General features: G+C 39.1%; 1 protein-coding gene and 1 pseudogene across 2 annotated transcripts in view; both read left to right on the forward strand.

Moving 5' to 3' along the window:
• LOC134486915 (uncharacterized) overlaps positions 1 to 27,927 on the forward strand; it is a 54,955-nt pseudogene extending 27,028 nt beyond the window's left edge.
• The window catches only part of Xkr4 (XK related 4), a 400,918-nt gene that overhangs the window by 91,370 nt on the left and 281,557 nt on the right, over positions 1 to 27,991 (forward strand). The gene's annotated exons all lie outside the window — the stretch shown is intronic.

A 27,991-nucleotide genomic window follows, 5' to 3' on the forward strand; every position in this document is an offset into this window, starting at 1 on the left:
TCTCACCAGAAAACTAAGCCTCACAACTGTTACACATGTGCAGAGGGCCTAGGTCATCACACCCTGGCTCCCTGGTTGGTGGTTCAGTCTCTGTGAGCCCCTATTAGCTGGGGTTGATTGATTTTGTGTATTTTCTTGTGATGTCCTTGACATCTCTGGGTCCTTCAATCCTTCCTCTGACACTTCTGCAGTATTCCCCGAGCTCTACCCAATGTTTGGCTGTGGATCTCTGCATACTAATATTTGGCTTTAGGTCTGCATCTGTTTCCATCAGTTGCTGGGTAAAGTCTCTCTGAAGACAATTGGGCTAGACACCAACCTATGGGTATGGCAGAATATAATTAGGAATCATTTCATGGATTTGGGGGAGCATACTTATATGGTTATATCCTAGGTTTCTGGGCTCTGCCAGCCTGCACATATTTAGATACTACTTACATTTCCCTCCTCAAGCCAGCTTCACTGAAGAGTCTTAGGATTCTTACCAAACTGCAGATTTTGTATATTCCAGTCTTCCATCTCCATGACATTACTTTCAATTCTAGTCCATATTTCATCTGAACAAATGTAATTCAAAAGAATATAGCTGAATCTCACCAGCTTTGGAGTCTAAATGTAAGCAGCTGCTAGGATCCACCACTCCCTGCTCACATCTGTACCTTTCTCTCCCCAGACTTTCCTTGTTGATGGCTTCTAACTCCAATTTTCCTGCTACTTAAAAGCAGGAGCTAGCTCACTGCTTCTGCAGTATTTTTCTATTGAAGGGATAGTGTGTGTGTTTGTGTGTCTTCAAGCTCAAATCTGACATTATAAATGCTTAGAGATTTATCTTTTGGGGAAGAATTTTAGGGAATTGAAACATCTGATGTTCTGTTTGTTCATATTTTACCTTTCATGTTAAAGTGTGTGTGCATGTATGAGTGTGAGTGCATGTGTGTGTGTATGTGTGACTGTGAGTGTGTGAGAGAAAAAAAAGACAGAGATAAACACAAATAGAGGGACACAAAGAGAGACAGACAGAGGGACAGAAACAGTAAGATAGAGAGAGAGGGGTATGCAAGAGTATGCATTGTGTATGAGAGACAGACAGACAGAGGGACAGAAACAGACAGAGACTGACAGAGAGACAGAGAGAGACAGCAGACAGACCAAAAGATACACACACACACACACACACACACACACACACACACACACACACACTCACACACTCACACACACACACAGGGGGAGGGGCAGACAGGGAGAGGTTGTATTTGAATTTAGGAGCATCCGTGCTCCTAAGTGTTCACTGGCACTTTCTGTGGTTAGGAAAAAGGCACCCAATTAAATATATAGTTCTGAGCCAGGGTTGGTGGCACACACCTTTAATATCAGTACACAGAAGGCAGAGGCAGGTGGATCTCTGTGAGGAGGAGGCACAACTGGATATACATAGTTAAGTTCCAGGACAGCCAGGGCTACATATAGAGATCTTGTTTCAGAAAACAGACACAAAAAACGATCTTAATAAAATAAAATATGTGATTCTAGGGGAAAATTACATAGCTCATAACCATAGCTCAATGACGTCATCCTTCACTTATTAATGGATAATGGAAATCTCAAAGAAAAATATCTTACAATATTTTTTTAAAAAATTTTATTGGTTATTTTGTTTGTTTACATTTCAAATGTTCTCTCCCTTCCTGGTTTCCTCTCCAAGATCTCCCCATCTCACCCCCTTCCCCTGCCTCCACGATGGTGTTCCCCCTCCCGCTTGCCTACTCCTGCCCGCTGCCCTAGCATCCCTCTATGCTGTAACCATTTCTACCAACTCTGGGGCCTTCATGCAGCCAAGTCATTGCTGAGTCACTGTGACACACTTCGGATTAAAGTCCACATATGTAGCTGAGGATGACCTTGTCAGGCCCTTGGTCCTGTCAAGGTTAAATGTCCCAGTGTAGGGGAATGTCAGAGCGGGGAGGTGGGAGGGAGTAGGTGGATGTGCGAGGGAGCAACCTTGAAGAAACATGAGGGATGCCATAGTGGGTTTCTGGAGGGGAAACCAGGAAATGGGATAACATTTAAAATGTAAATAAAAAAGTGGAATTAAAAAAGTTCAATGGTTGGAACCCAAACAGGGAAAAAAAAACGATTATTAAAAATTTGGGTACTGTAACTTGGATCTTGAGTGCAAACCCCTCCCCCACCCCCGTATTAAAGCATCCGTACCTAACTTATAGTGTAATTTGGTAATGATAAAAAAAGTCTAAGACCCGGAGCCTGGTGGAAGTGGTCATTAGAGGTGCATCCTTGAAAGGAATGTTACAACCCCAGTCCCTTTCCCTCTTTCATGTCCTTCCTGGAATGGGGTGGACAGATTTTGTCTGACCGTGCACAACAAAATAGTCATGCACGGAACATGAAACACTGAGCCAAGCTGTGCCTCCTCTCATTTTGAGATGACTACTTCAGGCATTTTGTCTGAGTGGTGAAGAGCTGACTAACATATATGGCAGTTGTTAAACTTATATTTACATTGAAATTAAGTTCCATACATCACCATACCCCAAAGAATGTGAGGAGGGCAGAACGGAAGCCCAATAATCTAGTTGCATAATTCAAAGGGTCAGTTTAAGTACCGAGTTGGCCTTTATAATAAAACTGCCGATCGGTGTTCTCCTACAGGATAGGACAGTAATAATTTTATAATAATAATTTTTTATGATTCCTTGCATACTCATCCACTAACGTTATAATATTAAAATGCTAATTAAAGCAAATAAATAGTAAAAATCAGTTAGAACTGAAAATAAGCCTTGGTTTTGAATATCAATATAGGGCTGATCCCTGTGACCAGGAAGGCATGCTATAAAGACTTTCGTATTGAATATTAATGCATGCACTTTTCACCTGTAGATGCGCTTCATAATATAGCCTGCTTCTCTTGAAGAAAAATATGTTCCCCACATTAACATAATACTAACAATAGTAATGAAATAATAGATTGTTATATTTGTAATTAGTGATTATGTATTCACCAAATAAGTGGCCAGTATCTAGGGAATAAGCAATTATATGCGCTATAATTACTAAAGAAATAACAATGAGAGATAAACCTCTTAGCTGTGGTTTTTTTTTTTTTTTTTTTTTTTTGCTTTTAGTGAAAATAATCTTTTTCTCAAATAATATATCCTGCCCCTTCCTCTACTCATCTCACTTTCTCCCTATCTCCCCTCCCATCTGGATCCATACTCTTTCCATCTCTCATTAGAAAACCAAGAGGCTTCTAATGGAATATAATATGATATGGTATGATATGATATGATTGGTATGATATGATAAAATTGTGTACATTTGTGTAGGAGAAAACAGGAAGCAAGGAGCCTGAGTAAAGGCACATGTAACAAATATCTATACAGAGACCCAGTTGATGGCCCTCTCAGGAATCCTGTAAAAACACTAAACTGGATGCCATAATAAATAGGCAAAAGCCTGGAGAGTAAACAGATATGTGACAAACTTTTAAGAAGTACTGGCGCTGCATCACGAGACAAGGAACCTCCGATAGCACCACTAAGTTTGTCTTCGAATTGTCCATCTAGTGTGGGCGTGCAGCCTACCCTTGAGAGTAGTTAACCTACCCTGCAAGACTCCCTTGGAGAAAACTAAATTTGTATTTGCAAGTGGTTATCAACTGAAGACAGCTTCTGGGTTAGAGCTGGGGCAGGTACACCCACATTTCTCCTTTCCGTGTTGGAACTCCTAGTACAGATATGTGCGTGCTCCTTCAGTCTCTGTGAGTTCACAAGCTTTCAAATGTAAATAAACAAAACAACCAAAGAAAAGCAGACCTGGATTAAAGAAAGGCGTGTGCTTTCAGCCTCAAGTCGAAGGCGTGCTGTCCTTCTACCTCAAAGTCTAAATCACAGATGTGCCCCCACTTCCAGATTGCAGTTCATTCAGATTAGTTAAGTTGACAATAAACTATAGTCCTCATACTGGTGCTGGAAGCATCACTTGGTGACAATATTTGTCCAATTGGGGATTTGTCTCACCAATCATTTCTCAATCTCATTTAGAACTCCTTCATATATCTATGTATTATAAGAAGCTTCTACCATGTTGTGTTTTTATACTACCCTTGAAATGGCCCTTAGTTTTAGGTGTCACTCCTTATAGTCCCTTCCTTTTTCTCCTCTTCACTCCAACTCTCGACTTGATGCTGCCATTCCAGTCTCACCCATCCATCTACAACTACCTATTCTATTTTCTTTCCTACCGAGATCTGTCTGTCACTCTTCCCCCAGGTGTACACTTTATATTTACTCTCTATGGGTCTATAGATTCTAGCTTGGTTATCATTGACTAATTGCCTAATGTCCACATATAGGCAAATACATACTATGTTTGTCTTTCTAGGTCTCAGTTACCTCACTCAGAATTTTCAGAGTTTTTTTCCCAGTTTTATGAGATCCAGTGTATTAATATTTGATCTGAATACCTGTGGTAATCATGTTCTGTTCAGAAAGTCTTTTCTTGTGCCAATGAGTTCAAGGCTATTCACGACCTTCTCTTCTATCAGTTTCAGTATATCCAATTTTATGTTGAGATCTTTGATCCATTTGGAGTTGAGTTTTGTTTAGTGCGATGAGTAAAGATCTATTTGGATTTTTCTATCAGGAATTCAATTTGTATAGCAAAATATGTTGAAGGGTCTTTCTTTTTTCTCACTGTGTATTTCTGGCTTCTTAATCAAAATCAAGTATCCATAAGTATGTGGCTTTGTGCCTGCATCTTCAAGTTAATTCCATTGATTGAAGTGTTTCTTTTTGAACCGATACCATTGCTGTTTTTATAACTATACCTCCATACAGCATGAAACCCTAATGGTGATACTTGCTTTAGCTCTTTGCTTTGCATGTTTCCATATGAACCTGAAAATTGCCGTTTCCAGATCCATGAAGTATTGTGTTGATGTTTTGATGGTGATTGAATCTGCAGTTCATTTTTGCTAGGGTGGTCTTTTATGATCTTAATCGTGGTGATCTGTGAGTGTGGAGATCTTTCTGTCTTTCACACCTTCCTCACTGTCTTTCCTCAATATCTTGAAGTTTCTATCATACAATTCTTTCACTTGTTTGGATATAGTTAGCCCAAGATATCTATATTATTTGATACTACTGTAAAAGTTGTTGATTGATTTCAGTATGTTTGTTGTTTTATATATAAGAGGGCTACCGTTTTTCTGAGTTAATTCTACATATTTTGCTAAAAGTAAAGTGTTTATCAGCTGTAGAAACTCTTCAGTATACATTTTTAGGGGCATTTTTGTAGACTATCATATCATCTCAAAATAAGGATACTTTGACTCAAATCTCAAATCTCTCTAATACTTTCATTGTGAAAACGTGTTAAATTTAGTCAGAGGTCCTTGCTACATCTAATGATATGATGATGTTGTTTTCATTTATATGGTTTATGATAGTGCTTATTGATTTAGATTTGGTGAACCTGATAGTCTTTGTTTAATGGTTCAGAGGTCCAGGTTAATTGACTCTGTTCACCTTCCTGTGGTGTTCCTATCTGCTTCAGGGCCCTTGATCCTCCCCATAATTCTTCAGTAAGAGTCCCCAAACTCCATCCACTGTTGGTCTATGGGTCTCTGCATCCCTCCAAATCAGCCGGTGGGTGAAACCTCTCAGAGGATAGCCATGCTAGAGTTCTGTCTGCAAGCATAGCAGAGTATCATTAATAGTGTCAGGGATTGGTGTTTGGCCATGGGATAGGTCTCAAGTTATTTGTTGGTCATTCCCTCAGTCTCTCCTCTATCCTCCATCCTTGCATTTCTTATAGACAGAATAGATTTTGAGTAGAAAGTTTTATGGGTGGGTTGGTGTCCTTATGGCTTCACTGAAATACTTGCTTGACTACCAGGGTGGCCTCTTCAGGTTCCATATTTCCAATGCTGTGAGTCACAAGTAAGGTCATCCCCATGGATTCTTGGGTGCCTCTCCTATCCCAGGTCTCTGTCATGTCCTCCAGAGGCCCCTCACCTCCTCACTCCCATCAGTTACAGACTTCCATTCATTCTCAAGGCCATCTCTCCATCCCTCATAATCCTCCCCACACATGATCCTGCACCCCTCACCCCTACTCTCTTCCCCATTCCCTCTTCCACCCAATCTCTCCCTCTATCTGCCTCCTATGACTGTTTAATTTCCCCTTCTTGATAAGATTCAAACATCTTCACTTGGGCCTTCCTTGCTTACCTTTATTTGGTCTGTGAAATGTAACATGGGTATCCTGTATGTATGGCTAATATCCATTTGTACATAAGTGAATACATACCATGGATGTCCTTTTGGGTCTGGGTTACCTCACTTAGGATGATGATTCTCATGTTCCATCAATCTGTCTGCAAAATCCATAATGCCTTTGATTTTAATAGCGGAATAGTATTCTATTGTGTAGATATATCATGTTTTCTATATCCATTGTTCAGTTTGAGGGACATCTAGGTTGTTTCCAGTTTCTGGCTATTACAAAGAAAGTTGCTATGAACATAGTTGAGCAAGAGTCTCTGTGGGATGGTGGAGTATCTTTTGGGTAAATGCCTACCAGTGGTATAGGTGGGTCATGAGGTATAACTATTCACAGTTTTCTGAGAAACTACCAAATTAATTTCCAGAGAGGTTTGCACTCCTACCAACTATGGAGGAGTGTTCCCCTTCATCTGTATCTTCAACAGCATGTGCTGTCCTGTCACTTGAGTGTTTGATCTTAGCCATTCTGAAAGATGTAAGATGAGATCTTAGAGTTGGTTTGGTTTGCATTTCCCTGATGACTAAGGACTTTTGACATTTCTTTAAGTGTTTCTCAGCCATTTGAGATTCTTCTGTTAAGAATTGTCTGTTTAGCTCTGTACACTTTTTTTTAAATCTTGTTATTTGTTTTGTTGCTGTCTAACTTCTTGAGTTCTTTGTATGTTTTAAATATTAGCCCTATGTCAGATGAAGGGTTGATGAAGATCCTTTCTCAAAAGCTGCTGTTTTGTTATAGTGACAGTGTCCTTTGCCTTACAGAAGCTTTTGAGTTTCATAATGTCCCATTTATCAATTGTTGCTCTTAGATCCTGAGCCTTTGGTGTTCTGTTCAAGAAATTGTCTCCTGTACCAATGAGTTCAAGTTTATTCTCTATTTTCTCTTCTATTAGATTTAGTGTATATGGAATTATGTCAAGGTCTTTGACCCACTGGGACTTGAGTTTTGTACACAGCAATAAATATGGATCTATTGGTTTGCAAGTATTATATTGAGATTTTTTTTGTATTTTTGCTCATAATGGAAGTTGCTTTATAATTGTCTTTCTGTATTGTGTTTTACATAGTTTAGTTATCAGGATAATTGTGACCTCATTAAATGAAATGTTTCTCTTTTTTCTATTTTGTGGAATAATTTGAGAAGTATTGGCATTAACTCTTCTTTGGAAATTTGGTAGAATTCTCTGTTGAATTCATCTGACACTGACTGGACTTTGTCTTGGGAGAATTTTACTTACCAGTCTAGTTCACTGATGATAGTGGGTCTGCTTCCATTGTTTACCCGTTGTTAATTTCACTTCTGTAGGTGCTGTCTTGAGAAAACTGTCCATTCCTTTTAGATTTTATAATTTGGTGAAATATAGGTTTTTAAGTTATGGTCTTATGATTCTCTGAATTTCTTCAGTGTTAGTTGTTTATGCTCTCTTTTTCATATTTAATTTTGTTATTTTGGATACTCAGTCTCCACATTTTACTTAATTTGGCTAGGAGTTTGTCAATTGTATTGATTTTTCTCAAGAATCAACTGTTCATTTCAATGAGTCAGCATTTTTGTTCATTTCTATTTTATTAATTCTATATTTGACTTTCATTAATCCTTTTGGGTATGATGTATTCTTTTGGTTTTAAAGTTTTAAGTTGTGCTATTATATTACTAGCATGATATCTCTCCATTTTTTCATGTAAGCAGTTAGTTGTATGATCTTGTCTCTTAGAACCATTTTCATTGCGTCCCATAATTTGGGGTATGCTATGTTTTCATTTTTCTTCAATACTAGAAAGTTATTGATTTCTTTCTTAATTTATCTCTTGGCCCATTTTTTCATTCATTAGAGAGTTCTTCAGTTTCCATAATTTTCTGTTGTTTTTATTGTTGATGATATATATCTTCAGTCTGTGGTGGTAAGATGGGATAAAAGGAATTATTTCAACTTTTTTGCATTTGCTGAGAATTACTTTGTGTTCACATATATGGTCAATTTTGGAGAAAGCTTCATGAGGTTCAGAGAAAAAGGTGTATTCTTTTGTGTATTGGTGAAATGATCTGCAAATATATTAGGTGCATTTGGTTTATAATATCTGTTAGGTCCAATATTTCTCTGTTTAGTTTTTGTCTGCAAACTGTTTATTGTTGAGCATCCGGTATTGAAATCTCCTACTATCAGTGATGAGGGTCAATATATTACTTTACCTGTAGTAGTGCTTCTTTTATAAACTTGGTTGCCCTTGTATTTGGTGCATAGGAGTCAAGAATTGCAGTGTGCTCTTGGTGGATTTTTTTTTTCTTTCATGAGTATGTAGTATTCTCTGTTACTTCTGACTATTTTTGGCTTGAAGTCTATGTTGTCAGATACTAACATTACTGCATAAGCTTGCTTCTTAGGTCTATTTGTTTGGGATTTCTTTTTCCACGTATTTACCCTGAGGTGATATCTATCCTTGATTTTGCAGCATGTTACTTGGCTGCAGCAGAAGGATGAATCCTGTTTTGTAACCATTGTCTTATTGTCTTTTATTAGGGAGCTGAGACAATTGATGTTGAGATGTATCAAAGAGCAGTGTTTGTTGATTCATTTTTTGTTGTTTTTATTGTTGTTTTGTTGTTGTGGTGGTGGTGATAGTGGTAGTGGTGTGTGTGTGTGTGTGTGTGTGTGTGTGTGTGTCTGTGTGTGTGTGTGTGTGTGTGTGTGTTTGCTTATTTTGTTCTATTTATTCCTTACATTGACTTTAGTTAGTTAACTTCTTTACAATGGGATTTTTCTTTTATATGTATGTATCAATTTGGTTTTACTATAGAATGTCTTCTTTTCTCCATCGACTGTGAGTGAAAGTTCTTCTGAGTATAATAGTAGGCTGGCCAACTGTGGTCTGTTTAATTCTGCAGTCTTTCTGTCCAAGCCCTGTTGACTTTTAGAGTCTCCATTAAGAAGTCAGATGTTATTTTAATAGATCTAACTTTATATGTTTCTTGTTCTTTTCCCTTTCTGCTTTCAGTATTCTTTCTTTGGTTTGTATGTTTTATGTTTTGATTATTGTGTACCAAGAAGAAGTTCTTCTCTAGTCTAGTCTATTTGGTATTCTCTATACTTCCTGATGTTTATAGGCATCTTCTTTTTTAACAATTTTCTTTTATGATATTTTAAAATAGTTTTGTGCCTTTGATCTGGGGTTTCTTCTCTCTCTTCTATTCCTGCTATTCTTAGACTTGGACTTTTTAAAATGTCCCATACTTTCTGGCTGGTTTATGCCAGAATATTTTTAAATTAAATGTATTTTCACTGAGGTATCCATTTCTACTTTCGTTTCTTCAATATCTAAGAGTCTTTCTTCCTTCTCTTGTATTCTACCTCTGTGTTTCCTAAAATTTGTGTTCCTAAAATTTTCATTTCCAGATTTCCTTCATCTTGGGTTTTCCTTATTTATTCTATTTTCACTTTCACGTCTTGAACTGTTTTATTCATTTCTTTCTAACTGCTTATCTCCATTTTCATAGGTTTCTTTAAGGGGTTTATTCACTTCTTCTTTAAGGAAGTGAATCCATCATACTCATAACGGCTATTTTAAAGTCTTGTGCTTCAGCTGTGTTTCAATCCTCAGGACCTACTTTGGAAAGTTGCCAGACTCTAGAAGAACTATGTTGCCATGGCTGCTATTGATTATGTTTTTATGCTGGCATCTAGCTATCTGGATTTAGGATAAATGCAATTCTAGGTGTTGATAGCTGGCCTTTCTTTGTTGGGTTGATGTTTTTATTTCTTGGCTTATATCTTAGGAGGATGTGGTGTTTTGTTTCTTGGTTTATCCCTTAGGAATATGTGGTGGCTATGTGTTGCCTGGAAGGTAGTTCTGGGATCCTGCTAGATGTGGCCAAGGGTAGTTCCTGTTAAAATGTGTTTTTAGGTAGTAGGAGTTGGTACTTTGGAATTGAGATTTACAAGAAGGGAGCCTGTGTGTGTCCACAGGGAGGAGAGCAGTATGTTCACCCAGTATCTGCTTGGTCCACTGGAGATGTGGGCAGGGAGTGAGCAAAGGCTCACTAACAGATAACAGGCTGTCTGCTAAGGGATAGAGATGAAGCTTTGGGGGTTGGATATGAAAGAGAGGAGGAAGAATCAAGATCTGAAGTGACCTGCTTTTCTGGCCTACTTGCAGTTCTGCTGGGCTTGGCTGTTAATTCCTAAGGAATGCCTATTGAAGGTGGGGACTGGGATAACAGGAAGAGTGATGAGGAAGATCAGGGAAATCTACTTTATCTGGTGGAGATGAGGGTCAAAGAAGAGGTGGAGGCAGCAGACTGTGTTCTGATACAGAGATGGAGATTTCACTCATGAATTAGATAAGGAGGAGCAGAGGGGAAGGGGAAGATTTTCAGTTAGGCTACTTGCTTCCCTGGCCAGTAGGGTGGCCTGAGGGTTCCCAGGAACTGCCTGCTGGATTTGGGGACTAGGATAAGGCAATGGGTGGGAAGAAGAAAATTTGGGGGGAAGATTTGTGTGATCCACTGGAGATAACCACACAGATGGAGTGGGCTATAGCCGGCGTTCTCCAGATCTCGGAATCATGCTGGGGAATGGACTTCAGGAGATGAAGAAGGAGTACAGGTCTGAAGTGAGCCTACCTAGTTCCCTAGGTTTGGTGATTGCATGCTTTTCCTTTAAATCGTTACCCTTTATATAGTTCATATGGAATCTATAGAGAATGTTTGTATTTGTGAGAATGTGTGTGTGCCATGAATAATTTTGAAGAGAAACCTGTAGCATTCATGTGTGACAGTGGAGCATCCACAAGAGTGATGGATGCTGGTCCTCATATGGGCATTTCCTTCTTATTCAGTCCAGGTACCAGCTAATGTGACTGTGTCACCCCATTTAGTGTAGGTCTTTGTCACCCATATTTGTTTTCATGGTGACTATAAATCTTTTCAGGTTGACAAAAAAAATATGAACCATCAGAAATCTACATTTATCAACCTGGCACCTGAACATATCAGGTCTAAGCCACTCCTGGCCTCAAACATTCTATTTTCATTTCATTGTACATAGTGTATTCAATATATCTCTGAGCATGCTCACAGTATTTAACAGTCTGAACAACGTCAAAAATCTAGGGTCCTTTCTGATACTCTATGTGACTTAAAATAGAAGTCCTTCTATGTACAGTAAAAAACAAGTTAAATATTTCTAATATATAATGTCAAAGTAAATACATCCATCCAAAAAGGGAGGCATAGTAATATGTCAAGGAAAGATCAAATCAAATCTCTGAAACTCAACAGAGAAAACAAACCATGTAGCTTCATGTGGGATCTGAGAATGGTAATGGATCATATAGGCTCAGGATGTTTAAATTCCCCTTCAATTATGCTGCCTACAGCACTTAGAGGTTCTCTCTTGGGCTGTCTCCTCTCCATGTATGCAACTTGCTCTGTGTCCTATGTATCTGGAATATCCACCATCTGAGAGTCTCCGTTGCATTTTAAGTTGGGCCTTTCAATGGCACAAGATTCCATGACTCTCTCAATCTTTCATTTTTTTGAAAATAAATGCCCTAAGGACAATGCTACAACCCATATTCACTGGGGAACATTTTCCTACCTGGCTATATTGAGCAAGAAACCCCTTTAGTGGCATTTTAGTATTAGCTCTCTCAAATTGCCTTTTATTTTCACAACATGGAGCCTTGCATTGGTAGACCTTGTTTCAGAATATCTCCTTTGGTCCCTCATTTCAGAGACCAAAGATTCCCCTGACTGGCACTAATCTCATTAACAACTTGTTGATTTCAAATCTTTACTGTCTACAGCTTTGAACTTATTACTTTATCTACTAAATTACACATTTTTCATATTTTTGCTTCCCTTGTTGCTCTCTTTCTCACCCTACACATGAATGAGAGCATTGAGCAGTAACCATGGCATCCAGAATGCTGTGCTGTCCTGAAATTTCATTCACCAAACATATTAATTCATAACTTTTAAATTCAACCTTGCCAAAATCACCAGGAGACATGAATGTTACAGACAGATTCATTTCAGGAATATAAATTGTATGTGCTGTAGCCAGCTCCATAGCCTGATAAAGTCATTGTTACTCTCTGAAATTTCCTAAATGGGGCCTCCACTGAATACATTTCTCTAGGCATTCTGGTTTTCCAAACTCTATGCCAAATGGCCTGTTGAACTCCACTTATCACATTATAGGGCTTTCTCTGGCCCACCATTCCAAACTCTTCCAGATTAATCCTGCAAGCTAGTTCCAAAGATCTAAGAATGACATAATAAGGTTTATCAAAGCAGCCACCCTCCTCTTGGTACCAATTTGAGTATTAGTTGCTTTTCTCACTGCTGTAACAAAATAACTGACAGCAGAGGGCTGGGGGTTGAAGGAAAAAGAAGAAGGAGGAGGAAAAAGAGAATTTACTTAGACTCACAGTTTGAAAGATCACGGCACAGCATGAGGGATCTGGTCAAATTTCATTTCCCATTCATAAGCAGAGAGTGATGAATGCTAGTGCTCAGCTGGCTTTCTCCATTTTTAAGTGCAAGATTCCAGTCCATGGCACAGTAATGCCCACATTTAGGCAACATCTCAGTTAACTCATTCTTACAGACATGACCAGAGGTTTAACTCTACAGTGATTCTAAACCCCATCAAGCTAAGAATATTAATCATCACAGAGGTTTTAGTGAGCTTGTTAGATATTTGAATCAAGTTAAATAAACTCCTTCCAACAATCCGATTATCTGATATCAAGATTGAGAACTAGAAATCTAAATGCATGCTTGTCACTCCAGGCCCAAGCTTAGGTAGATAGGACTGAGACTCATGACTACTTTCTGCCTAGACTCCTAAGAGCTCACTTTCATTTCAGTGAAATTGGGGCCACTGTGAAGTGCATAGTTAATTTTAACTTTTTGCTCTGAAGATGAGTCTTTGAGCTCAGAAAAGAGATTTATGTAATTTGTGGGATGTCCATCTTCTTATACTTGTATCTGTCGAGTTCTAAATTATAGATGCTGGGGACAAGATTGGCATGCAGTTTTACAGAGTGGAAGCTATGGATAGAGAAAGGACTGTGCCCTCAGGAGCAACACTGGGAGGGCTCAGTGCATTGGGGTGCTTGTTCAGCAATCCTGACATTGCTAGTTCAGTTCGCATCATCAGTACATATGAAGAGAGATCCAGCTCCATGTAGTTGTCCTCTGACTTCCACAGCATGCATGCACTTGTGCATATACACATTCATGCACATGCATGTGCAAGCACACACACACCAAATGGATACATGAATGGATATTTAATTATAAACATCTTGAAAACACATAAACATTGCCCGGCATTTACAATGGTTACTTAAAAACTCTCCTTTCCTCTGCTCCCTCCTCTGTATGTATATACAAAGCCCTGTCTCCCCCCCCTCTCCTTTCCTCCATCTCGCCCCCCTCCTCTGTGTATCCATAGGCACATCTTTCTCTCCCCCTCCCCCTCCTCTTTATGTGTACATAGGCATTTGTGCCTATGTATATCACTAAATTACAGTTTCCAGCATTCTCTGAGGGTGTTCCCCCAGGTACAGTATCCACCTGGGACTTTTCTTTCTCCTTTGTGGCTTACCTGTGCACAGGTGATGCACCTGAAAGTAAGATCCTTGATGAGACTCTCTGACTAGAGGTATACAGTTTCGGGGACTGAGGAGCGGAACAGTTTTTGCATGTCTTGGTGTAACTGTTACCAATTGCCTTCTAACTGGAATGGGAAATAGGGACCTTTTATCTGGCAACGTCTACCACCCTTTCCATCTTATTTGGCACCCTCTCTTTTGGCCCAATCAGTCTCCTCCAGTGTAATCTGGGCAATGAGGCAGGTTAGGTACAGGCAATGTCACAAAAACAGAGAGGGCCTCTTCTGGTTCCAGGACAGTCTTTCTGGTTGCTGTGTGCTGCCCTGTTACCTCATGCTTCTGAGGAATCTCCCTCTTTGTGTCCTTTGCAACGGACAGTGGACGCTATTTTGGGTGGTGTTTTTGTTAAGGGTTTTACTGCAGTGAACAGACACCATGACCAAGGCAACTCTTATAAGGACAACATTTACAGTTCAGAGGTTCAGTCCGTTATCATCAAGGCAGAAACATGGCAGTATCCAGGCAGGCATGGTGCAGGAGGTGCTGAGAGTTCTCCATCTTCATATGAAGGCTGCTAACAAAATACTGACTTCCAGGCAATTAGGTTAAGGGTTTTAAAACCCACACCCACAGTGACTCATCTACTCCAACAGGGTCGCAGTTTCTAATCCTCCCACTCCCTGAGCTAAGCATATACAAACAATCACAGGTAATCAAGAGGCTTCAGAGAGTACGGTGATCTCCTCTTTGTTTTGATCTCCTTGCTACTGAAGTGAGGAGCTCTTTCTCAGCACAGGGCTCCATGTAAAGGCTATAATCATAAGTAGGGCTGGCCTTGTCTTTTCCCTACAGATCCCTTGAGTTAGTATTAGGAGCTCATCTCATTGAGCTGAACTTTCTAGGTTAAGTAACTGCACCCAAACAGCCCGATCTGGCTTACCATTGCTGCCCCACTGCACCTGATTCCGTCCTGAGCAAAACTGCTCCCATCAGCATACAGTACTTCATTTGCTTCCTGCAAAGGGGCTTCAGTTTTGTTGGGCCTGACAGAGTGCTCCATTCCCTCAATACAGTCATGGAGAGTGTCTGCTCAGGTCATCATCTAGTAACATGCTAGCAGGGTTGAGGGCTGATGTTTTGCAGATGGATACAGGGCTGGTCCAGGAACAGTGCTTGGTAATGGGATACCTGGATGTTTAATATTCCATCTTTTCAGAATGCTTACCTGAATGCATGGCTGTCAGGAAGTTGGGCAAATAACAGTTTATTTCATTTTATACCTTGTAGTTCATAATCCAGGAGTCAAGGCAGGAACTAAAGCAGAAGACAGAGAGAATGCTGCTTATTGACTTGCTCCCCACTGCTTGCTTATATATTTTAGGACTACCTCCTCAGTAGTGGCACTGCTCATAGTGGGCTGGGCTCCCCCACATCAATCACTTATTAAGAAAATGCACTACAACTTTGCCCACAAGCCAACCTGGTAGGGGCATTTTCTCAGTTCAGGTTCTCTTTTCTTCAAACAACTCTAGCTGGTGCTAAGTTGGCATAAAACAAGCCAGCACAATTAACCCATTGCCTACTTGACACAGAAACATGTTGCTGTTAAATCATAACCTTTTCTTTCTTGTGAAGGAAATACTATGAATAATAGTATCATAATATCTTTTAAAATTCCAAATTCTAAAACTCGCCACTCTTTACAAATTTAAACACTAAAAATTCAGGCTCTTTAAAATATCTGAAGTTTCTTTCAAAGTTCAAGCAATATCCAAAGTGTCTTTAAAATTCCAAAATCTGTCAATTATGGGCTTCTGAAAAGTCAAAATAATTTACATGCTTTCTTATTCTAAAAGAGAAGAATCAGGGCAGAGTCACAATGAGCCCAAACAAATACCATGCCCAGCTGCATAAAGGTCAGTACCAGACCGCTGGATTTCAATGATCTCCTAGGCTCAATGGGCTTGGCAGTGATAGTTCTCCAGTTCTACAAGCCATGGCAAACGCATCTTGGCTCCATTCTAGTGGTTCAGGCAAGCTCCACTCCTGTAGTGATCACCCCACATTACTGACATCTCAAAACTAAGTAAATGTCAGTCGCTACTGAGCTGAAACGTTTTAGGTCATTTTAAAACTCTAAACACGCCTTCCACAAGCCACAGCTTCTCTTCATGACTGCTTCAGTCCCAATGCTTTTACTGCAACCAAGACTGCACCTTCACCAGTTGGTCTTCTCTGGTCTCTCACAGTGCCAAGCCTCCATTGCCGTCCATGACCCCTTTATGAACACTTCAGTCACTGTCTTATGTCCTTCAGATGTTTTAAATGTAACTCTCTTGTACTCTGTGAGATATTTAATAGACTTTAGCCATCCATAGGCTCCTCACTATGTAAAACTTTGCTGGTATATTAATGACATTTGGTAAGAAGTACCCATAATGACAGCAACTGTTACAGATCTGTTGCAAAAGTGGGAGTGGAGATTTTGATACAAGATATTATCTTTGAGGTATCTCTCATATGATTAATATAAAATGTATAAAATCGGCTTCTTATGAGAATGAGAATTTAAACTTTGAAATGGAGCCTGCCCAACACCAAGCCACAAGTTTAGTTAAAATTTAACAATCTCTGATTAAAGCTACAGGAAGTTTTAACTGAAACCCAAATGTGAGAGTGGCCTAAGAATCCTGACACTTTAAGAAAAAAAATAAATTTCCAACTCCCCAAAAATATCTTTACTGGTCAAACAAATGGCATCAATGAAAATAAAGATATAGATATATGGACAGTGTCAGAACCCCTCTACTCTTGATAAATTTCATATAGTATCAGAGTGACTATGAAAGATTTTAATGTGTCATCCAAAAACTAGATCAGTATCTTTCATCAATATCAATAATGGAGATTAGGTCTCCATGACATAACACTTCAGCCACTAGCCCACTACTAATGTGAGCAGGGCAGAAGCTCTTCCCTGGTGATCATCTGAAGTAAAGCAATCTGACAGTAATTACATGCCATGGGAGACACATTAACCAAACCCTACTCCCTACCCAAAGAGTGACCAGTGTCAAGTCACATTAGTCACACATTAACTAAGCCTGCTTCCTTACTGTCCAAGATCTTCTTCTCTCAGAAACCAAAAACAATGGACACCTTGCTTTGTCTGCTGGGTCTGGTGCCTCTTATTTTAAAACCTTGTATTCTGTGAGGCCTAAAGGGTTAGCAAAACTCTTCCCTAAAGGACACTGGGTCAGTACAGTCTTTTCTGACACTAGCCTCAACCTCTGTCTCCACAAAATTTTGCATGTTGTTGTCTTGAGTATTCTCTTAAGTAATGACTAGCCAATGCAATTAAGCTCATCTCCTGCCTGGTAGCTTAGAGCTTGATGACAGATCTAAAACCCAGCTTTCTGGACTTCAGTATATTCATGAAGAAACACCATGTAGATGATAAAAATCAATTTTAAAAAGTCAAGTATGGTGGCTTATGCTTGCCAAACCAACTCTTGGGAGGCCAATGCAAAAAGATAGCTATGATTCCAAAGCCAATCTGAGCTATATATAGGAATTACAGATCCTGTTTCAAATCAATAACACACATAAAAAATTTAAAACTAATAATGAGAATTAAATTATGGAAAGTTTATATTGAGAATTAGAAATAACATTTCATAGATAATTTTTACATTTATAGGTATATATTATTCATGCATATTTATATAAGTAAATACAACACATGATTGCCTTTGTATAAATTAAGAAATGGTTTCAACTTTTGAACACACAATTGTCATTAGTTAAAATCTATAACAAAAACATTGATGTTGTTAGGAAAACCAGACTCTTATGTTAGAAAATATTAGAAAAATACATTCCTATCTATTATGAATTTGTGGTAATAACCATTTTAAGATGAATCACATCCTGTGTTTGCACAATAGACAATCTCAAAATGTAAGTAGTGGCCAAAATATTTCTGGAAGATTAGGATAATTACAGCAAATGACCCAGCTTTCTATGAATGTATTATGTTTAGATGTATCATGGGGACATAGTCTTGAATCTTAAGATTAACAAAGGAACAGTCTAGTTTTTCAATCAGACATAAAAGCCTTGGCTTCTGCAATCATAATGGGCAGATAAAGGTCATTCAGCCTACATATAGGAAATGTCAAAAATTTTGGAGGCAACAAGATGAAGCCCTGTGTACATTCCTGGGACTATTGCTTCTCACACATTTGCAGAAAATAGTCTTTCTAGTGCTAAAGGTCAAGGTCCAAAGCTTTTCCCCAAACTACTAGAGACTGGTTAAAATTATTAAAAAGTAAATAAAGAAAGTCTTAAATCATTAACGAGCTCTGCAGATAGCCAAACAGGATTTTTTTTCTCCATTACAACTAGGAGTAGGTAAAGTGTTCAGTCCCATGTCTACCTGACAGTAATTATTGATTGTCACCATCAACTTCATATCCATTCATTGTAAGTGCCCATTAATAACAATTTCTACATCTCAGGTGCTTTGAAAGTTTGTGAATCATTTTTGTGCATGACATCTTAATTCATCACTCCCCTGGACCTTTTCCATTGTGCTGAGAAGGAAACCGGTTCAGTGGTGCTGATGAGCTGCGGTCAGTAAGTGGTGAATTACAACGGTTCGGCTCTGCATCTCACAGTCTCTTGTACATCCAAGTCTGATCATAGCTGTGGACCAGTAGCACTGGAGAAACAAACAAAATGTCTTCTTATTGAATCAATGAGAATCTGATGTGGACAAAGAAGGCTGTTGGAAAACAACCACTAACATTTCTCTAGGGCTTAGCATGTGGTATGTATTGTACCAAGCATTTCACAAGCACTGGTCTTTAATCTTTGTGAATTGAATTTGAGGTAGGTGTTAATGTCTGCATTTGTCACATGGAGAAACTGAAGTTTTAGAATATTCCATTTCTTGCCAGAAGTGCCATAGAAGTTTGCAGCAAACATCATGCCTCATTCCGGAATCCTTGGTTCTTAACTCCTCTGTGTTGGTTCACATCCATGATAGTTCTGAAAAAAAAAGAGACTTGTCCTAGTTTAAACTGAGGAACAGACAGGAGACAGGCAGCCAGAAATTGAGTACAAATGTAAGTAAATGCTCAGAACCCTTGGTAAGGAATTTACCTAAGTGTAAACATCAGTTTATACTGATCAAATTACAAAGAAAATTAAATATGAAAACAAGAGTAAAAATGTTTCTGGGCCTGCACCAAGAGCCTAAAGCCAGTTGCCAGAAGTGCAACATACCTGAGAGCAGAGGTAAGACCAACTCTTCTACTCAAAGTGACCCTGCCTGCTGACCTAAGGACACACAAAGGCAGAAGTCATCTGGGACGGGACCCTTCTGGTTTTTGCCTGCACCTGGAACTGAATTGAACTAGTTCCAAAGCTTTCTGTACACAAATCCCATGAGGGAGAGAGCTGGACTCTCAGAAGTGTAGACAATCCTGAGAGCTCAGGGGAGACAGCAACTTCTACTCACATTCCTGACCCAAGAAGAACCTGCCTAGTGTCCTCTGGATCCAGAAACCTAGGAGGAGTCAGGGGCAGGACTCTTCCTGTTTTTGCCTGAGCCTATAGAAGAAATCCAGTTGCCAGAAGGGCTGACAAACCTGAGAGCAGAGGTAAGACCAACTCTTCTGCTCCAAGCAACCAACCTGGAGGCTTCAGAACATACAAATCAAGGAGCGGCTCTCTGTTCCCAGATCCAACTGAAAGAAAACAAGTCTACAGGAGTGCTGACACATGGGCTTCCAGGAGGGTCAAGCCACTTTCAGGAGGGTCAAGACAATCTAACACCAGAGACAACCTGATGACTAGAGGCAAGCACAGGAACCGAGGCAAGAAGAAATCAAAAGTGCTTGCCAACATCAGAGCTCAGATCTGCCATCAAAGCAAATACTGGATATCGAAACACACCAGAAAAGCAACATTTGGATTTAAAATCACATCTCATGATGATGATAGAGGACTGTAAGAAGAACATAAATAACTCCCTTAAAGAAATACAGAACAACACAGGTAAAGAAGTAGAAGCCCTTAAAGAGGAATCACAAAAATCCCTTAAAGAATTAGAGGAAAACACAATCAAACAGGTGAAGGATTTGAACAAAACCATCCGGGATTTAAAAATGGAAATAGAAACAATAAAGAAATCACAAACGGAGACCACCCTGGAGATAGAAAACCCAGGGAAGAGATCAGGAGTCATAGATGCAAACATTACCAGTAGAATATAAGAGATAGAAGAGAAAATCTCAGGGTCAACAGATACCATAGAAAACATTGATATGAGCATTAAAGATAATGTAAAACACAAAATGTTCCTAACCCAAAACATCCAAAAAATCCAGGACACAATAAGAAGATCAAACCTAAGGATAATAGATATCGAAGAGAGTGAAGACTCCCAACATAAAGGGCCAGTAAATACCTTCAACAAAATTACAGAAGAAAACTTCCCTAATCTAAAGAAAGAGATGCCCATAAATATACAAGAAGCCTACAGAACTCCAAATACATCGGACCAGAAAAGAAACTCCTCCCATCACATAATAGTCAAAATACCAAATGCACAAAATAAAGAAAGAATATTAAAAGCAGTAAAGGAAAAAGGTCAAGTAACATATAAAGGCAGACCTATCAGAATCACACCAGACTTCTCTCCAGAGACTATGAAAGCCAGAAGATCCTGGGCAGATGTCACACAGGCTCTAGGAGAATATAAATGCTAGCCCAGGTTACTGTATCTAGCAAAACTCTCAATTAACATAGATGGAGAAATCAAGATATTCCATGACAAAGCCAAATTTACACAATATCTTTCTACAAATCCAGCTCTACAAAGGATAATAGATGGAAAACTCCAATAAAAGGAAGGAAATTACACACTACAAAAGGCAAGAAAATAATCTCCTCACAACAAAACAAAAAGAAGAGAGCCACACAAGCATAATTCCACCTCTAACAACAAAAAATAACACAAAACAAGTCACTATTCCTTCATATCCCTAATATCAATGGACTCAATTCCCCAATAAAAAAGATATAGACTAACAAACTGGATATGTAAAGAGGATCCAGCATTTTGCTGCATACAGGAAACACACATCAGTGACAAAGACAGATACTACCTCAGAGTAAAAGGCTGGAAAACAATTTTCCAAGCCTGGTCCCAAGAAACAAGCTGGAGTAGCCATTCTAATATTTAATAAAATAGACATTCAACCAAAAGTTATCAAGAAAGATAAGGAAGGACACTTCATATACATCAAAGGAAAAATCCACCAATATGTACTCACAATCCTGAGTATCTAATATCCAAGTACAAGGGTACCTACATTCATAAAAGAAACCTTACTAAAGTTCAAAGCACACATTGCACCTCACACAATAATAGTGGGAGATTTCAACACCCCACTCTCATCATGGACAGATCATGAAAACAGAAACTAAACAGAGACATTGAGAAACTAACAGAAGTTATAAATTAAATGGGTTTAACAGATATTTATAGAACATTTCATCCTAAAACAAAAGAATATACCTTCTTCTCAGCATGTCCTGGTACCTTCTCCAAAATTGACCATATAACCAGTCAAAAAACATTAAAAGGTTGAAATAACCTCATGCATCCTATCAGATCACCACAGACTAAGGCTGGTCTTCAATAACAAAAATAATGACAGATAACCCACATTATATGGAAGTTGAACAACACTACTCAATGATAACCTGGTCAAGGAAGAAATAAAGAAAGAAATTAAAGACTTTTTAGAATTTATTCAAAATAGAGGCATAATATACCCAAACTTATGAGACACAATAAATGCACTGCTAAGAGATTCATAGATCTGCGTGCCTCCAAAAAGAAACTGGAGAAAACATACATTAATACCTTGACAGCACACCTATGATCTCTAGAAGAAAAAGAAGCAAATACACCCAAGAAGAGTAGATGGCAGAAAATAATCAAACTTAGAACTGAAACCAACCAAGTAGAAACAAAAAGATCTGTACAAAGAATCAATAAAACCATGAGCTGATTCTCTGAGAAAATTAACAAGATAGATAAACCCTTAGCTAGACTAACCAGAGGGCACAGAGTATCCAAAGTAACAAAATCAGAAATGAAAAGGGAGACAAAACAACAGAAACTGAGGAAATTTAAAGACTCACCAGACCTTACTACAAAATCCTATATTATACAAAACTGGAAAATATTGATGAAGTGGATAATGTTCTAGCCAGATATTAGGTACCAAAGTTAAATCCAGATCAGATAAACCATCTAAACAGTCCCACAACCCCTAAAGAAATTGAAGAAGTTATTAAAAGTCTCCAACCAAAAAGAAGCCCAGGACCATGTGTGCTTAGTGCAGAATTCTATCAGACCTTCATAGAAGACCTCATACCAATCCTATCCAAACTATTCCACAAAATAGAAACAGAAGGAGCACTACCTAATTCCTTCTATGAAGTCATAATTACTCTTATACCTAAACCACACAAAGACCCAACAAAGAAAGTGCTTCAGCCTAATTTCCCTTATGAATATCAATGCAAAAATACTCAATAAAATTCTCACAAACGAAATCCAAGAACACAACAAAACGATCATCCATAAGTAGGCTTCATCCCATGGATGCAGGGATGGTTCAATATATGGAAATCCATCAACCCCATAAGAACAATACCAACCAACCAGAGTTCCCAGAGACTAAACCACCATCTAAAGAGTACACATGGACAGATGCATGGCTCTAGCTGCATATGTAGCAGAAGATGGCTTTATTGGGCACCAGTGGGAAGAGAAGCCCTTGGTCCTACCGAGGCTGGAATCCCCAGTGTAGGGGAATGTTAGGGTGCAGAGGGAGGAAGGGGGAATGGTTGGGGAGAAGGAACACCCTTATAGAAGAAGGCGAGGGAGATGGGATAGGGGGGTTATGGACGGGAAACCAGGAAATGGAATAAAATTTGAAATATAAGTAAAAAAAATCCAATAAAAGAAAAAACTTAAAAAATGTTTCTGAAGAGAGAAGCAACTACAGCTTTTTCAAGCTTTCAAAATTGTGTATTATTTTACCTATCCAATAAATTATGTCCTTTTCTAATTCAGATTTGCAGTATATTGTCCTAGTGTCATGCTTCAGTTTGGTGTTTTACTATTAAAAGTAAACCGTTTTGTGTGACGAGCATATGTGGCATGATTATTTTTGTATCTGAGTGTTACCTGCTTGGATTCCATGGCACATATCAGCAGGAACAATACTATTATCACGTCTTAAAAATGACTAAATCAGTTAAACATGGGATGGCAAATTCACACAGGGCTGTATATTTTAAACTTTGTCTTAGCTATGCCAGTATTGATACCTAGTTAACAAAAAGCAGCAGAGTTAACTAAAACACTAATGTAGCATTTACTAACTAAGCAGTTACTACTTGGATGTTATCTCCTGTCAAAGGTACATGGCATGGCTCTCTTTAGAGGTTCTATCATTGTTGCTTTTTAAATGATTTTCATTGGCTTTAACTAAGATGGTGAAACAAATGTGAATTTACATAGAAGTCAAATTAATGAAGCTGACTTTAGATCTCCTCAGCCAAACCCTTGAGGAAACTGGTTTGAAATTTCTCTGTCTTTTTGACATCTGTCTACAGACAGGGAAGACAAATAAAATGGAATGAGTCCTAGCTGCAATCAAATTGAAGAGACAATGCAGCTGGAAGATTATCACATCACAGACATGCTTCCTTGTCAACAATTGCTATGTTGGCAGAGTCCTGCTGTGGTAATGCATCCTGTTTTAACCTGAACACTGAGGAGAATACTATGGTATGATAAGTATCTCTGTCCTGTTCAGGATTCCTGTGAAATAGATATTGTCACTTGTCTCATAATATTTCTAGGGAGTTTTGTAACTCGAGAACAGGCCCACTAGTGCTGTATAGCCTGCAGCCTGCCCTCTAGTCTGTCCTTTTGTGTAAGGATGCCAATGTTTGACATTCTCAGGAGACTTTACAACTGTGAGCAATAGAGAGTCAAGCCTTAGACGTTTCCCGGAAATAGCCAATGCTTTATGTAAAAGGAAGGACAATTATAGAGACAGACTGAAAATTTGAGTTCTGGGGATTCAGGAGTGGCTCTGCAATAGCCATGTCAATCTGTCCAGACTGTAGTTGCCTGCAGGAAAGGAATTTGTTGGGAGATGAGTTCTGATCATTATCTTCAGGTATTTATACATCTTGCTTGAGTTATTAATCAAAAATCATCTAGTCAACAGGGCATTATTGGTATTTTTCCGCTAAAACTGAGCTTTGATTTGTTTATTTAGAGGATTTGGTGTTTTTTGTTTTTCTTAATATTGCCTGCACTAGAACAGCAATGGCTCAAGAAATTTCCCCACTTAGACAAATAGTGAAATGTGGGAAGATCTGGTGCCCAAAGCTTATAGAGTCTCAGACTTTAATGAAAATGAAATCCTCACATCTGGTTATATTTGAGCAGAACTTTGGTAACTGGGAAATAACCTTTCTAATGGTAGTAAGTACGTGTGGATGAAGAGATGGTTTAAGAGTTAAGAACACTTGATGCTCTTGCAGAGGACCCAGATTTGTATCCCAGGATGTAAATGCAGATTTACAAACTTAGGTAACTTTAGTTCCAATGATTCCAGCACTGTATCCTGGCCTCAGCAGGCATTCTGTACACATGCAGGCAAAACACTAATACATGTAAAGTAAGATGAATAACTTTATAAAATAAATGGAATATTTAATTAGTCCTTGACAAGAGCATTCTGTGATTCAATATTTATTTCAAATAATTGACTCACAACCTTCCTGGAAGGCCCAAGGACAGAGGCTCCTAAGAAAACCTGAGAATTTCCTAAACAGAACTGGAATCAAGGACTCAGTGATGTAGATCTTAGACTGGACCAATATCCTGAAGAGCTTTTTCATAAATTTAATTCTTGTTCAATGCTGCTCCAGTGACTCTGGACCAACAGTGAACCTGCCCAGGTGTTACTAGAAATAGAATATTCATGCTTCTTTCGGCTCAAATTTGCTGCTCAGAATTTTCCTTTTTGTCAGTGGGAGATGGCATTTGGAGAATTTTGTCCCAGCCCCTGCTCAGCTTTTAGCTCATAAGGGAACCCCTTTAACACCCTTCTAAGCTCACCTGGAAATACTCTAAGTTTATATCTGAGAGTTTCTTTGGTTCTGCAGAAGTTTTTTTAATTACATGTAATACCATTTGTCAGTTCTGCTTATAAAATCCAGTAGAACAAACAAAGAGATAAAGATTTCCAAAGGTGATGAAAAGTCTTTGGAGTGGTGCTGCTCACTCCCTGACCTTTAGAGTGTAGCTTTAGCAGCCAATCTACACTGAGGTGTTTATCCTGAAGGGTTTGGCATTTGAATGACCACAAAAGCACTCTCTTGAGTTCTTATTGAGTACAGAAAGTTCAAACAATTTCAGGCTTAGTAAGATGACGTGTGGAGCTTGGCATAGAGTAAGCCATCAGAGTGAAGGGTAAGGTGGCAGGCATGTGGGAAGCATGTCATAGTTGGTGTCAGCTATGATTCATTGTAAAAGTGAGCAAACTTGAGTGCCTGCCAGACTTAGCCCTGTATCCAATAACTGTAACTTGCTGTGTCTTATTCCCCATGTTGTCCCACTTGCTTCTCCAGTCTGCATCTTAGTCAGGGTTTCTATTGCTGGGCCAAAATGCTATGACCAAAAGCAACCTGGGAAAGGGTTATTTTGCTCGCACTACCATATCCCAGTCTATCATGAAAGGGAGTTGGGTATGAATTCAAGAGAAGAACCTGAAAACAAAACTGAAGCAGAGGCTATAGAAGAACGCTGCTAATTTCCCTCTCCCCCATGCTTTGCCCAGACTGGTTTCTTATACCAACTAGACACCAGTAGCAGTCATCAATCAATTATTAATCCACGAAATATGCCCGTAGACTTGCTTACAGACAAATCTTATGGGGGTGTGTTTTCAATAAAGATTCTCTCTTCCTAGTTATGTCTAGTTTTATGTCAAGTTCACAAAATCCAAGCCGTACAATTGAACTTTTGCCAACATGGTAAATAAACACATCGCTTGTCACTTCATAACTTTTTCTTTCCTGTTCATTCCCATGCTCTCATATTAATATCAACATCACAATACAAAACACTCCAACTTTTAAAAGTCCCACAGTTTTAAAACAGTCAACCATTTTAAAAGTTCAGTTTTTAATTCAAAGTCCATTTCAAATTCCAAGGTCTCCAGCTGTGGTCTCTTGTAAAATGAACATTAAGTTACATCTTACTTCTTGTAAGAGGGAAGAACTAGGCTACAATTCTAATCAAATCAAAGCAAAACCTAAGTTCAACAATGCGATATGCCCTGCTCTCCATGACCCCTTTATGCCTTCGAAATCAGTACCACCTGGGACCCCCTTCCACATTACCAAGTCTGACTGCTAGCACAATGTGCAACTTTGGCTGCCTCTGCAGAACAGCTTTTGTGTGCTGACTCCAAGGAAACACTTCCAAATTTATGACCCTCAATCATATTGGTCTCTTCTTAATCACAGCTAATTCCTCAACTCCAGCTGACCAGCATCAATTGTCCTAGCAAAGCAAAAATTTCTCCTTAGTAGTTCCTAATTTAAAACATCACATAAATGTCTCTGAAAGAGTCTTATCTTCTCCCCGAAACTCCAAGCAAGGTCGCCATCATCTGCCATGCTATCATCTGCCATGCTTTTGGCCTTATCTTCTACAGTCCAAACAGGCTCACTGAGCTCTGAGCACATCATGGCTTTTCTACCCCAAAGTCCAAATGATGCACGATCCTTCCCAAAACACATAATCAAGTCTGTTACAGCAATAATCTACTCTCTGCTTATAATTTCTGTCTTAATTAGGGTTTTGATTGCTGTGATAAAATACCATGGCCAATCCTAACTTGTACAGAAAGGCTTTATTTCAGCTTAGAGCTCTCAGCTCATAGCCCATCATGAAGGCAAATCTTGCTAAAAACTTGGAGTCAGGAACCGAAGCGGAGGACATGGAGGAATGCTGGTTCCTGGTTTATTCCTCTTGGCTTGCTCAGCCTGGTTCCTTATATCAAAAAAGGACCATAAGCCCAGAGGTAGCATTACCCATGGAGAACTGGATGCATCAATAAATCAACCATTAGTCTAGAAAATATCACATTACTTGCCTATAGGCCTATATAGTCACAATGACTTTATGAAATTCATAAGCAAATGGATGGAACTGAAAAATATCATCCTAAGTGAGGTAACCCAATCACAGAAAAACACACATGGTATGCACTCATTGATAAGTGGCTATTAGCCCAAATTTCCAATGCTCAAATTACCCCAGATGCACAGAACACATGAAACTCAAGAAGGATGACCAAAATGCAAATGCTTCACTCCTTCTTTAAAAGGGGAACAAGAATACCCTTGGGAGGGAATAGGGAAGCAAAGTTTAGAACAGAGGCTGAAGGAAAACCCATTAAGATCCCGCCCTACATGTGGCCCATACATATACAGCCACCAAACTAGATAAGATGGATGAAGCAAAAAAGTGCAGGCTGACAGGAACCAGATGTAGATCTCTCCTGAAAGACACAGCCAGAATACAGCAAATACATAGGTGAATGCCATCATTAAACCACTGAACTGAGAACGGGACCCCGTTGCAGGAATCAGAGAAAGGACTAAAAGAGCTTGAAGGGGCTCGAGACCCCATATGAACAACAATGCCAACAACCAGAGCTTCCAGGGACTAAGCCACTACCCAAAGACTATACATGGACTGACCCTGGGCTCCAACTGGATAGGTAGCAATGAATAGCCTAGTAAGAGCACCAGTAGAAGAGGAAGCCCTTGGTCCTGCCAAGACTGAACCCCCACTGAACGTAATTGTTGGGGGGAGGGCGGTAATGGGGGGATGGTGGGGAGGGGAACACCCATATAGAAGGGGAGGGGGAGGGGTTAGGAGGATG

Source organism: Rattus norvegicus, chromosome 5 (genome assembly GCF_036323735.1).
Source record: "Rattus norvegicus strain BN/NHsdMcwi chromosome 5, GRCr8, whole genome shotgun sequence".
NCBI classification, from domain to species: domain Eukaryota; kingdom Metazoa; phylum Chordata; class Mammalia; order Rodentia; family Muridae; genus Rattus; species Rattus norvegicus.